Genomic DNA, 12,484 nt, shown 5'->3' on the forward strand with positions numbered 1-12,484 from the left:
TGCTTATAAAGACTTATAGAGCTCTTATTTTTATTTAAAAAGGGGGGGAAAAAAAGAAATTTAACACTACCTAGAGAATCAATCTGAATCACAAACAAGAACATTTCTGGAAAAGCTATGTCTTAGACTAAGAGACTAAAACTAGAGAAAATTTTTAAATGACAGAAGTTACAAATAAATGTTTCCTATATTTGGTCTGCATTGGATAATGGGCACCTTCACATATCTTTTGTTTACTGTCAAGAATACAGGCTGGACTGTTGAATCTGAGATGGAAATCCTCACATTTCAATAGTGGTAGGAAGTTTAACAGAAAAAGAGTTCTAAACATGCTTCTTTCAAAACAAAAAAGCTGCAGTCTTGCTCCTCAGTGTTTTTTCTTGTTGGCAGAACTTTCCTTTTGACTTAGGATCACTTCACATAGGTTTGTATCATCCCGACAAGTCTTCTTCACCTGCAGTGTGCATCATTATCTTTCCTGAAAGAAAATGGAAAACACCCACACTAAAAAGCCTCAGCAGAACACTTTATTTTAACGAACATATTATATTTTCTCTAGCACAGTGTGTATTTTTCACTCACATACACATATATACTACCCTCAAATACACCATATAGCTGTGTTGTTGCAATTTATTATTCATATTAGTTATAAATATTAATTTCAAGTTTTCAAGTATCTTTAAACTCATCACCTATAAAGCTGTAATCAAGTTTACTTGGAAATCCAGCCTTATAATCAATCATTAATATATATCAGGTTTCTGCAATCTCATCAAATGAATTTACATAGAAAAGTATCCTCCCCTGGCACACCTGAGACAGAAGGGGACCAAAATAACCAGCCTTGAATTAAAAACAAGCCAAGAGAGAGGAAGCTATAATTTGTACTCTGGATCCTGGCACATTTCTCATTTCACACACCAGCTATCAGGAGTGGCCTTGTGTGTTCTAAAAGTGTCCCTCATAAAAAAAAAACCCCTAAACTTCTATTTTTGTGATAGGGAAAGATGAGCCCTAAAGCTACAAAGCTGCAAAAGGCTCCTCCTTCCTGGATAATGAAAGAGACAGGAGGAGAAAGGGTGCCTTTGAGCAAACCTGTCTTGCCAGAGCCTGAGGGAACCAAGATGGGAAAACAAAACATTGGATTGCTTCCTAACAGGAATCTCATGTGAAGTCCTCTGTGATTCTTCTGAAACCCTGGAGTTCTTCCCTACACAAATAATTCATATCCATCAGCTCTCAACCACAAAAAAACCTTTTGATGGCCTGAAAAATGAACACATTTTGCCAATGAATGACCTAAATCAGATCAATATAACTTTGTTTTCTGGTACAAAAATAGTAAAGCTGAGCTTGTAGGGGAAATCCATTCCATTTTTCTCCTTTGGTATAATGTGTTTTAAAGGGTGTATTACTAAAGAATCCATCATCAATATGTTATTGTAACTTACCCTTCAGTGGTTTTATCATACTCATATGATAAGTTCAGCACTTTTGACTATCATAGACCTTTAAGCATAAAGAGATATAAATATTATCAATGCTTCAGCCACTAATTTCTTTCCTGTATCCCACCTTCATTGCCCCCAGGGAACAGAAAATCACAGTTGGTCAATCCTTACATAACTTTTAGTAGCAGGAAAATTGTCAATAAACCTTCTGACTGCAATCTCTCAAGATAACCAACTTGCAGAAATAAGCCTCAACATTTCCATGTATTCAAAGCTGATGAAATTTAAATTTGCTGGTAATTCTGGAAACTTTTTGGCAATTAAATTAATACAACCCAGCTTTCAGGATCAAATTCTGGTTTATCTATAGCACATCTGTTTTATTATGTAATGTATGACCCAGGCAGTTATCTGAAAGCAAATATTAATTCTCATTTTCCATTCATTTATAGGCAGAACAATGTCTTATCAGTTGTAAATGATGACACATTGCTGAAGTTCAAACAATTTGATTTTAAAACACTTTTATTATGTTTTCAAATATTCCTAATGCAGTTTCTTGCAACTGAGCAAAAAGGCAATGGATGAATCCCTTTTTGACTGATTAAAAAGATTTTGACTTCATATACTAAAATATATATTTACATTGTATTTATATCTATCTCCACAGCTTTAAAGCGTAAGTGACCACAAAGAAAATACTTTCCTTTCAACAAAGTTAAAAGTTAACTTCCATAATTACAAGAGTAACTAATACTTCAATGGTACATGAGCTGAAGTACCTAGTAAAATACAATGTTACCAGAATGTATAATTTTTAGCTACATTTTGACTCTTGAAAAACTCAATTTACAGTGTCAATCAAGTGAGTTTCAATTTCAAAACAGTTTAAAAATGAAATTCATTTGGTTCTCAGTAGATCGTGTAAATGTAACATTTCTGTGCTGAGAAACATACAAAAATTTCATTGGGAAAATGAAATTGCCTTCAGTGAAGGTAGCTCAGAAACAGCTACTCAGCAATCTTACAGTGGTAGGGAGGAACTCATACGATTTCTTTTAGGTATTTCTGTTCTGTGTTCCATTTTGGCCAAGCTTTTTTTTTGCTTTCAAACAATAAGTTACAAAGAAGCCCTTGGAATGGAGTGTACAGTGACTTTTTCACAATGACTACCCCACATGATAAAAATCCCCTCTCTCTGACATGAGGTATTCAGGATCCTTCGTATTACAGCCCATGTGGATGGAGGGATGAGGCACTTCTAGTTTGTCTTAGGTGATGGTTTCCTTGTCACTCCTGTTTTTTCTTAGTTTTTGGGAAAAGCTATCAATATTTCTATCTTGCTGAAAAGGTATCACCAAGACATGTAAGGACTTGGTAGTTTCCAGCCAATATTTTATTGGAAAAAGACAGAAACGCTATAATTAAGGCATGCTCATGTTTAAAGAGCATTTCTATTATAGATGGGATCAGAGGGGAAATTAAATCATCTCTAAGTATGCGGCAACACTGAGGAAATCGAGAATCAGAAGGACTCGAATGACACACAGCAGCAGTTACTCATGTGTGGAATATAAACAAGACAAGCCAAATGGTCATATTGAGACTGACTTAAACCTTAAACATATGCTGGAGTAATTTCATCTGAGATGAAGAGTACATTTCAGGATATGCTGCAGCAGCACACAGCACACTGTGCAACAACTCCAGCAGAAATGAAGGAGAAAATGCATCATGAACATTACACTAAACTATTTTCACTGTGAGAAAATACTCACTATGAAAATGATTTCCTGTTCAAGAATAAACACTGTTAAACCAGCAGTAAACCAGACTATGCTTAGAAAATTGAAAGGTCACTGAATTCATTTGGAAGCCAGATACTGTAGCATCTCCGCAGCAGTTGAATTCAAGAGAGACAGTAAGTCAAATTTGTTTACATGTGGAAGGCACAAGATTTGAAATGTGTCTCAGTATAGCATCTGGTTTTCCTCTAATTTCACAGCAGGAATATTAGAGACTATTTAAAGAGATGAAGTTGCAGAAAATTTAATTACCAGTGAACATTTACAAGGAAATTCATTGTTCCCTGGAGTTACCACAGTTGTGGTAAGGATGGTATATGACATCTGTGGCCTTTAAAGAAGAAGTACAGACAGTAACTGGTTGAAAACAAACAAGAGATGTGTACAGCGTGCATCATGTCTGCAGATTTAAGGAATTAATAATTCCTTATTAATAAGGAAATTATTAAAGGAATAAGGAAAGATTTTTCCTATAATAGAAATTATTTAAACATTAAAAAGCAGCAGATATCTTTTATGATGGTGCCATAACTGTGAACAGCAAGAGGGCAAAGATATAATTTTTTTATTTTACAAACTGGTCTGATACCTTTCCAGAAATACAACAAAAGGGAAAAATAACTGGAGCATTACAAGAATCCTGAAATAAAGTTTAGGTTAAGGGTTACACTGAGCAAACAGTTTCAGGACTTGAGCACAGATAGTGCTGACAGAGGAGGGTGCCCTCCATATCAGTGTTGGCCTCCACATCACCGACTTCCCAAGATCAGTATCACTTCCATAGTTCAGAAGGCATTTTTGCCTCGTTATTGCATTTTGGCAAGTTTATCTTAAATTCATCTGCAAATATGGGATGAAGACAAGGAGACTGTGTTATCTGATAGCAGACAAATATTTACTCCAATCTCACACGGTACTGCTTGCAATAACTGTGTAACTCTCATTAGCAGGGCATACACAGGCAGATACCATGAGGTATTGCTGACACACAAGGTTATCTGAATGACAATCACAAAACTAGCAATGAGGGACACTCTGAAAACTCCCTCATGGGTTTGGGTATCATCACTAATCCTTAAGGAAAGTTCTTGGATTTAATCTTCTCATACAAGCAATAGGTATGTGCCTAAGTCACAAGGCAAAAGCTGAAGAAAGAAACACATAAGGAACAGAAAGTGCAGTAGAGTTACATCCTCTCCTGACAGAAGTCAATTATTGAGAGGGTGCTTGGCCATCTTCTAATTGAACAGATTAGCACTGGAATTCTGCATTGCCCTGGTTCCATCCAAACTTTCTACAGAAGCTCTAGCCATGATCTGGCTGTGGCTGCTGGCCAGCATGGCTTCTTACTGTAGCTCAGCTGACTGGCTATACAGCTCCCTGGCATCAGGCCGACTGCTCAGTTGGTTTCTTGGCTTCCCAGGCTTGTCAGCTGGCAAAGAAATCGATAGTTCCATTTTTGCCAGAAAGGCTGCAGAGCCAACATGTTTTGTTCCAGCACTCGATGAAACAAAATATTGACAAGCTGGAATTTCCTGCAGAATAAAAATTTCACTTCCCAGCCAGTTCCAATTATTATTGTATGGTCTTGTGTAACACAGTGATGGCATTTATCGCATCCTCTAATAAACACAATGCACAGAAGGGATGTGAATTCAGGGAGCTTTCCAAGGCTTTGGATAATAATCTCATAGCATCTGCAACCATCTCTATAGAGTACAATGCATCTTTTGATAAAGTTAGCATGGGATGCTTTCCATTCTGCATTAAAAGGCCTCCTAGCCTGGCTCTGAGAACTCGTCTGTCAGCAAGACATGACTGGCCTGCTCAGTACAGAATCTGCGGATGACATCCTCTATGCATATTGTTTTGCAAACTTACAGAGGTTACAGATCAAACTCCAAGGAAAGAGGAACCAGTAATAACTGCAACATAATTACATATATGAAGATTATTGGGTTTTCACTATTGAAAAAAGGAGTTAAAATACCCATAAACATGCAAATGAAAGTGACTCCTCAATTGTGTCACTGGAAACAATGGAGTTGTGAAAGATTTGGTGAAGAGAGACCAAAAATTGCCATCACATTATACCATAATGCCATAAGCCCAACCCTTGCTGGAGACAAACACCATGGTCCAGCCCAAGTTTATGACAAGATGACTCACAGAATTACCCGCTGAGACACAGAGTTCCTGTGTTGGAGGTGTCAGGGGTGCTGGGAGTGTTTTCAAGGAGACACTGAACTGGTACTAAACAACAAAGCAAGTCAGCGCCTGGGTGTGCACTTGCAGCAGAACAAGACCTTTTAAGCTGTGTCTGTTCTCAGCTGTGCCTGTTCTCAGCTGTGCCTGTGCTGTCCTCTGTGCCACGCTGACACATTTATTATGTTGGTGAACTGGATCAGCAAAACGGAAGGAAAGCAGGTTGTTCTCTGGTCCTCTCAGTTCAATCTCATTTATCGCTTGATTTCACAAATGTTCACGCTGGCACAGGCCGGAAACAGTGCAGATACAGGGCAGGGAGCTGGGCTGGAGAGCTGAAGGGTATGTTACAAACAGATAAGCCACTAGAAGTCATACATGAAATTATAACATTGTGAGCTATGAGCTTTAGGTTTTTATTTTGGGGGGTTGGGGAGGGAAGAAGGAGGGTGGGATATTTTCAAGTATGGCAGATCTTCCCCAGCTTGCTGCAAGGGGATCAGTGGAAAAGGCTTACACAGGTTTTAACACCAAAAGAATATGCTCCTCCTGTTAAAGGTAGGAATAATACTATAAATTACTCATCTGCCCTTGAAAAGGCAATCCTTATTATTATAAGTGCAGCTTATAGGATATAATTTAAGGTCTGTCCTGAACTTAATAAAGCTTTAGTTATAGAGGGACATCTTCCAGAGGTAGTACCATCAAAAAAAAAAAAACAACAAAACAACACTGACACAATCATCCAACTGCATGGTTTTCATGTACTGAAGAGAAAAATATAAGTAAGTGACTTGTAAAAAAATAGACAAAATAAAACTCACATAAAACCACAGACTGTTTCTTCAACACCTTTCATAGATCTTCAACACCTTTTATAGAACTGGCATTCAATACCTAAGAGAAATTATATATAACTCACTCTGAGACAGTCTTGGAACAAGTTGTTCCAAGCCAGTGATCCTGAAATATCAAGCTTAATAGACAGGTGCAGCCAGTGAGTCAGGATAGTACCAGGGACATGATAGTAGTTTTGACAAAAAGATTCTAAAGATGCCTACTTCTCATACCAAATGAGCAGGTAGAAAAACATTAGAGGTGCATGGTCAGCTCTGCCTGATGCTGACTCCCTTCATGGGGCCTGATCCTGACCACCACACGTGGACTGGTGTTCCAGCCTGGCCTAGACCCATCCCTGTCCCCACAGGTGCCTGATGCCCCAGGGCTGGGGCTGTGCTGAGCTTGCCCTCCTCCCTGGCTGGGCTCAGTGGGACGGGCTCTGACAGGCCAGACTGTGCCCAGGAAAACAGAAAATGAACAGGATAAAAAATACCAGAGCCGAGAAACCAATACTGTATGCCTTCATAATTAATATAAATTTTAAGCTGACCTGACAAGTTTCCTGTGCTTTACCATTGGCAGTATTTAAATCAATTGTAAAAAAAAATAATTAAAAAAATCATTATTTCAAAGCTATCCCCATTTATATTACTGCAAAGAACTTTTTTTTTTCTTTTTTTTTTTTTTTGTGACAAACAATGGCATGCCATTGGTTATGTTTCATAGTTTCCTGATGAGAGTAAACCTTGATTTTTTTTCAAGGTTTTGGCAGGGAGCCATATGAACTCATTATTCTGAACAGTCTAAGTCTAAGGGGAATTCTAAAACAAGGGGAATAAAAGGCTTGAATTTATTTTTAAAGCATGCTTTTTCATGTTTACATTGCTTCCACAGATACTTTGTTTTGGAAATTTTTTACTTACTGTTGATACATAAAAAACAATGATATATTAAAAACAACAAAACCCTCTTACAGAATTTTTATCTTTTGTGAAAACTAAGAAGTGCATTTAATGATGGAGTTGGCCAAAAGGAGATATTTTGTTGTTAAGCTGAAGATGAGCAAACTGTTAGAATGTCTTTATTCAAAAGACAGTGTATTTCCAAATCAGGCTGGGCTCAACGGGCACTGAAATGACGACTACCTTGAGTAAATTTGAGGCTATTATCCATTTACTTTTTCTTCTTCCCATAGGGACCTGCAGGCCCCGGGAATATTTTATTCATTCCACTTTTGGCATACAGTGTCAAGAACCAATCTTTTATTTCTTTTATCTGTGTAGTCTTTGCATGGCTTTCTGCACAGCTTAGTAGTTTTTAGGGTAAATGTAGTTCACTTACCAGCTGGCAAAAAGGAATATGCACCCCCTGACTTCTGAAGTGTCTAAAATTATTGTAGAACTGAGAAACAGCCCTTCGTGGAAAGCCAAACAAAAATAAAAGCTACAACTTAAGTAAAAACAGAAGGTAGGCAGAAGCAGGAATTATCTAAAGAGTAAGGGAGATCCACAAGCAAAAATATTCTCATATCCTTTTTATAGGTCTTAGGCGGTATCCAGAAGAAACGTGCAATTTATGAGGGGGTTAGGGTAGCTTCTCTCTGTTTGTCTTTGTCTCTGTAAAACGGGGTAGGTTAGTTTGAAACCACCCAGTGCTGAAAAAGCTGTAAGAGTAACATATTTTAATGATTTTTTTTTTCGATTTTTTTTTTTTTTTTTTTTCCTGAATGTAGCTCTGGGGGCTCGCTCTTTTGTGTGCTGCAGAAGCTGCTGCAGGCACACACTCTGCCCGGTCTGACCCTGCGGAACTCCGGCTCTGTCCTTCCTCCCCGAGCTTCATCCTCACATGCCGGGTGTCAGGAAGGCCTGTCCCGATTCCCGGAGCCTCTCCTTTGTGGGGGGACAGGGTTGTGAGCCCACACTGCTCAGACGATCCATTGTGCATTGCTCAGCACCTCGCTGTGTCCCTGCGGCCAGGTTAGCGCCTGGACGAGCTGCTGCTGGGACGGAGTCATGTGCTGGGCAGCGACACGAGATTACAGCCTCCATCCAAACGAAAAGAAACCCCAGGCCCCAACAGCACCTACACTTACACACAGGCACCAGAACAACTCGTGAGGAGGCGAAAATCAATCGCCTATCTGCTGGCTAGAAGCACACCCGATGCCCTGAGGAATCCGGCAGCACTGAATTTAAGGAGTCAGTGTGAAGGAAGAGGGGGGGCACGGGATTTTCAGACAGGGTCTCAAAGCCTCGTCTGAGCCTCGCCTGACTAAAACCGGGCTGCAGCCTACAACCCACGCTGAGGCGGCCGGCCGGCTACGAGAGGCGACCCCGAGCAAGCGGGCTACAGCCCCCAGGCCCTACGGAACAGGCAGGAACAGCCCGGCCCCCTGGCAGGCACACGGCTCCCGGGGCTTTGCCAAGGCCGCGCCCGGACACTCCCCGCGAGGAGGAGGAGGGGCAGGGGCAGGGGCAGGGGCAGGGGCAGGGACAGGGGCAGGGGCAGGGACAGGGGCAGGGAACACAAGGCTCCCCCGCGGGGCGTGACCGGCACGCGCCCTGCGCGGGCTCCGCCGCCGCGGCTGCTTCCGGGGCGGCCGCCATTTTCCCGCCAATGGGAGCGCACGGCGGCGGCGGGGGTGGAGCTGGGCGGGAAGCGTCGCGAGAGCGGGGGCGGGGCGGGGCCGGAGGGGGCGGGGCCCGCGGCGGCCGGGCTGGGGCTGGGGCTGGGGCTGGGGCTGGGGCTGGGGCGGGGGCGGCGGGTCTGGCCGGGTGCTGCGGGGCCATGGCCGCGGGCGGCGGGCGCTGAGGAGGCGGCGGCGGCGGTGGTGGTCGTCGTCGTGGCCACAGCCATAGGTACGGAGCGCCCGCTCTTCATCCCACCCCCTCCGGCCGCTCCCCCACGGGCCGCCCTGCTGGGGAGCTGAGGCGCAGGGCGGGGCGCCGCCGCCGGCCTGTCAGTTGGGGCTCGCTGCCACAGGTGGCCCGGGGGCTCCCGGGGAGGCGCATCCTCCGCCGCCCTTCGCAGGGAAGGTTCCTCTGGGGCCGCGCAGCTCCCGCGGGCCCCACCGGTCACCTGGAGGGGGCCGGGGACGAGGCCGGCGCCCCCTGGACCGCAGCGCGGGGGTGACCCGAGGTGAGAGGGGGGTAGCGCGGCGCTTCGGCTCCGGGACCGGGCGTGCGGGGTTCGCGACCGCGGGTGCCCGCGGTGCCCCCGTGGGGCAGGTCTGTCCGTCCGCAGTCTCGGCTGGGGACTGACTGACTCGTGCTGGTGCAGTCGTGGTCGGTGCACGGAGGCTTCGTGGGTTTACGTTCCCTCCTGCGTTGTTTGGGTTATGGTCGGTGCGCACCGGGGTTAAGTAAGTTCAGCCTGTTCTCAACATTTCGCTGTGAAAGTGTCTCCTCGCCCTCTCTCCCTCCCGCCGCACGTCCTCCTCCCAGTTCCTCTTCTCCCTCAAGGGACGACGAACAAGGGGGGGTTCCTCCTTTGCTTTCTTGGCTCTTTTGAGGGACTTTATTTTCCTTATTACAACCAAAGTGCTTTTCTCTGGTTTTTTAAAAAAAAAATAAAAATCCAGTATTCAAAAGGGAAAGAAAATGGTTGATCCGAACTGTATTTGAAGATAAAGCCTTCTCATCTCTGATGTATTGCCAGAGTGAGATAGGGAGGAAAAAAAATCCTGCTTACATTGTATCTGGAATGATCGGTGATACCGAAATAAATGGTAACAATGCTCAAAATTTATCCAGGGTACACTTGGGAAGAGTCTTACACGGCTTCATGTTTGTAAGATTATTTCAGAATTGTACAGTTAGACTTTATCGACAGATAACACCTATATTTAATTAATCCTGAGAACTAAACAAGGTACTCTGGTGAAATTTTCTGTAGGTGGGAAAAAGTTTTGAGAAGATGCTGCACCTTAGAAAATAATAGCCCCATCTTACTTGGTATGGTTCTGTTATGTACAAAATATACAACAAACTGAAGTACAGGAATTTACAGTTAATTGCATAAGCCACAAAATCCAGACCAATGGATATCCCCAGTGGATACATCAAGTAACATTTTTTTCCCAGGAAGTGTTTGAGAATTGAGACTCAGGACTGGGCGGGGAAAGCTGTGGATGATAACTTGCTTGTGATGATCTAAGAAAAGAAAATGCTTGATTCTTTTGCAATTGCTGCTTCCATGTGACAGAAATACAATATAAGGGAATTAAAACCAAGCGAGAAAGAGAGGACCCAGCCTGTCATTAATGTTCATTTGCTCCTGTGGGTCTGGCTGTGGTTAAGACAACTTGTGTATCATACCTGGACATTTTCAAGACTGCTGACCTGATCAGTAAACTGATAAATCATTAGAAATGAGAAATGGAGAAGGATCCATTAGACTGTTCTGCCTGCTTGTCAGTGTAGACTTGCTTAATTTGGTTTTCACTAGCAATTGTTTGGTCAGGTTATAAATACACATGAAGGACAACCAGGGAATCAGGTCTAATCAATATGGATTTACAAAAGGAAGGTTCTGCTTGACCAATCTGTTTTCCTATGACAAAGTGACCCACTTAGATGAGGGAAAGGTGGCTGTGGATGGTGTCTATCTTGCCTTCAGTAAAGTGTTTGACACCATCTCTCACAGCATCCTCCTGGAAAACCTGGCTGCTCATGGCTTGGATGGGAGTACTCTTCATTGCATAAAAAACTGGCTGTATGTCTGGGTCCAGAGAGTGGTGGTGAATGGAGCTAAACCCTGCTGGAAGCCCATCACTTGTGGTGTCCCCAGGGGTCGGTTCTGGGGCAAGTCCTGTTTAACATCTTTATTGATGATCTGGACATGGGGATTGAGTGCACCCTCAGCACATTTGTTGACAGCACCAAGTGGGATGGGAGTCTTGATCTGATTGAGAGTAGGAGGGCTCTACATGGAGACCTGGACAGGCTGGATCAATGGGCTTAGGCCAGTGGTATGAGGTTCAGCAGGGCCAAGTGCTGGGTTTTGCACTTGGGTCACAACAACCCCACTCCGTGCTGCAGGCTGGGGGAAGAGTGGCTGTAAAGCTGTAGAGAGGGACTTGAGGTTTCTGGTTGACAGTGGCTGAACATGAGCCAGCCGTGCCCAGGTGGCCAAGAAGGCTGATGGTATCCTGACCAGTATCGGCAATACTGATATCAGTGTGGCCAGCAGGAGCAGGGCAGGGATTGTCCACCTGTAATTGGCACTGATAAGGCCACACCTTGAATCCTGTGTTCAGTTTTGGGCCCCTCACTTCGAAAAGGTCACTGAGACACTGGACGACATCTAGAGAAGGGCAACAAGTCTCATGAAATGTGTAGAACACATCTTAAGGGGAGTGGCTGAGGATGCTTAGCCTGGAGTAGAGGAGGCTTTGGGGAGACCTCATTACTTTCCATAACCACCTGAAACAAGGGTGTAGTGAGGTGGGGGACAGTCTCTTCTGCCATGCTTGCAGTGGGACGACCAGAGGAGGTGGATGGTTGGACTACATAATCTTGTAGGCCTCTTCCAACCTTGATGATTTTATGATTCTGGGGTATTTTTAATGATTCTTAAGGTATTTTTAAATTTCATATCTGGAACGAATAATTCAAAACTCAGTGTTTCATTAAGCCTGGCTTTTGCAAATCATCATCAGAGTTCTCTAGGCTGATTCAGGTCTGTGCACTGAAGACAAAAAAAGAGTACTTTTTCTTTAAAAGAAAGATGTCTCTTTTTGCTCTAGTACTACTAAAAATGCCTTTTAAAAACATAATATAGATATATTATTTTCATTGCCTAGAATCTCTTATTTGAAATTTAATGTTAATAAGGTTGTATTACATATATTTTAAATTTATTGTTCAAATTTGTCATAACATGTGTGTGTTTAACATAGATGTGCACATGTCCACATATGCCCCTATATCAAGTGAAGAGATTTACTCAGCAAATTTACAGAAAAAAAATAAAGTTTCTTTTTTTCTACCAGCTAAGGTTTTTCAATATACACTGACTTAAAGTAAATTTAAACATGGGATAGACTTACAGAAAGAGATTAAATCCATGGCAAATTTCCTGTTGGATTCCCTTAAGCTGATTATTTAATTTTGCTCCTTACGTGTATTCAAACAAGAATACATGTATATGGAAAAGTGAGATAAATGCTTATTACATGCT

The 12,484-nt window shown here is 42.8% G+C and overlaps 1 protein-coding gene and 1 long non-coding RNA gene across 7 annotated transcripts in view; one reads left to right on the top strand and one right to left on the bottom strand.

Annotated features, from left to right (window-relative positions):
• Window positions 1-1,961: 1,961 nt before the first annotated feature.
• Window positions 1,962-8,935, bottom strand: LOC111934971 (uncharacterized). Its single transcript, XR_002867544.2, has 3 exons — window positions 8,397-8,935; window positions 6,289-6,361; window positions 1,962-5,799 (listed from the first exon to the last, which is right to left on the bottom strand). It is a non-coding gene; the product is annotated as an uncharacterized LOC111934971 (long non-coding RNA).
• A 100-nt stretch (window positions 8,936-9,035) lies between these two features.
• AKAP11 (A-kinase anchoring protein 11) overlaps window positions 9,036-12,484 on the top strand; it is a 43,749-nt gene continuing 40,300 nt past the window's right edge. For 3 of the 6 annotated variants that reach the window (XM_086881209.1, XM_086881213.1, XM_086881215.1), the window contains exon 1: window positions 9,036-9,162. The gene's annotated coding sequence lies outside the window, so the exon portion shown is untranslated. Of the gene's footprint in view, window positions 9,443-12,484 lie in introns of all 6 variants that reach the window. The other 3 variants (XM_086881212.1, XM_086881214.1, XM_086881216.1) reach the window with 1 other exon arrangement.

The sequence above is a fragment of the Cyanistes caeruleus genome, chromosome 3 (assembly GCF_971803275.1).
Source record: "Cyanistes caeruleus chromosome 3, bCyaCae1.hap1.1, whole genome shotgun sequence".
Taxonomy (NCBI): Eukaryota; Metazoa; Chordata; class Aves; order Passeriformes; family Paridae; genus Cyanistes; species Cyanistes caeruleus.